We start from the raw sequence: 1,709 nt of genomic DNA, 5'->3' as shown, positions 1-1,709 counted from the left end.
ATAGAGTGGAAATTACAAATAGTTCCCTCTTCTAAGAACTGGATGAGATAGTGAAAAAGAAAACATACAGTATCTTACCAAGAGCCAATAAAATAGGCTAGATTTTTCAGACATTAAAGAAAAATACCAAAAAAACCCCAGGATATTAAAAAAAGCAAAAAAACCCATAGTAACAGGATTATTAATCCCCCAATTTGCAATACTGAGTTCCTTCATCCATTGGCGGTAAAATTACCCTGGGAAATTCCAACTGTACTCACTAAAAAGAAGTCAATTCCCGATGGTTTTCCGTGAGTGTTTCATGTGGCTCTGATTCCATTCGAGCTTTATAACCTGCTATAACGGACAGCTTTTTAACTGTTTCCAAGTCTGCATTAGCAGAGAGTGGAAATAAAGTCAAAGGCGCTCCCTCAGAGGCTCATATTTTTTAGATTTTGATGCAGATTTAAATTTAGTGAGTTTTGGTCACCCTGGTCAGGTGGCCCTGTAGGTTCACACACACACACACACTGGGTGGTTGGTTTCACTTCTCCTTTCTCAAAGTTTATGATAAAGATGCTCATCCCTGTATTGGGGCTGACTGATGCAAGTTCGGACCTGCTCAGGGTCACCGGGAAGGAACACTTAAGGTTGGTCAGGAAATAATCCAACAGGCTTCTCATGTAGGCGCCGTGACTCACAACTGAGACACTGGCCACTAACCCAGAGCGCCGCTGTCCGAACTAAACTTGGAGGCACAGTTTTTCCCTAAAGGAAATAGCTCTGCCAAAGAACTTTCCAGACAGTCGCTCGGGGCTTCTTGGGAAAACTGTTCATTCTGACCTTCTTTCAGGATCAGCTGACAAATTCAAAGAAGTCTTTTCCACGCATTTTCACCTGGTCCAAGGTCTCTCCTCCGGGCGGTGTGAACACAGGGCACTCCTGCCCAGCTGCTTTGGCCATGGCCCTTAACTCACTCAGTGGCCAGCCTTCTGCAACCCCGTATTTCCTTTCTCCAAGTCTTGAATCATACTTTACTGTCATATCTTTGCAAAATTTGCTCTTCTCCAAAATTCCATGCACGGTCTGCTTTGTCCTCATGAGGTCACTGGAAAAAATGTGAGTAAACCACGTTATTAAGACATATACCAGCAGCAGCTGCTTGTTTAAATCCAGTTTCTGAAAGAGGCTCATCTATTCATTGTCCTTGAAGTATATTCTCCTTGCTAAGTCTTGTGTCTCCATGCCGGACCACAGTCAGACCGAAGCGCGTCATCCCGCCGGCGCTGGGATAGAGCGAAACAAAGACCTTGCGCGCCGCCCGCACCCGCCCTTGCCGCCGGGCACCCGCGCCCGCAGCGCCCCGCTGCTTCCGCACCCGCCACCGGCCGGCTCAGCTGCCATAGGCCGAGGCGGCCGCCACGTCACTCGCGGACGGCCAATCAGGGCGGCAGGGGGACTGAAAGAAGAATTTCTGATGGCTGCGGAGCGAATAGAAGTTCATGCTGCAAAATAGGGAATGGGATGGTTTATTCGTGAGATCTCTAACAGATGCTTAAAGTGTTAATATTTTCCTAATGCAACCCACAATGGTTTAAATCAGACTTCTTTTGAAATCCTCAGAGCCATTTAATTGCTGTGTGACCGTAAGCAAGTTAGAGTACCTACAAGTTGGGGAAAATAGTTCCTACCTTAAATGAGTTAATCTATATGCAGCACTTAGTAGGAAG

General features: G+C 46.3%; 1 pseudogene; it reads right to left on the bottom strand.

The window, feature by feature from the left end:
• Positions 1-451: 451 nt before the first annotated feature.
• LOC132365262 (fructose-2,6-bisphosphatase TIGAR-like) lies at positions 452-1,255 on the bottom strand (annotated as a pseudogene).
• Between the last annotated feature and the right edge of the window lie 454 nt (positions 1,256-1,709).

The sequence above is a fragment of the Balaenoptera ricei genome, chromosome 4 (assembly GCF_028023285.1).
Source record: "Balaenoptera ricei isolate mBalRic1 chromosome 4, mBalRic1.hap2, whole genome shotgun sequence".
Classification (NCBI taxonomy): Eukaryota; Metazoa; Chordata; class Mammalia; order Artiodactyla; family Balaenopteridae; genus Balaenoptera; species Balaenoptera ricei.
This window is presented reverse-complemented; position numbering and strand designations above follow the sequence as displayed.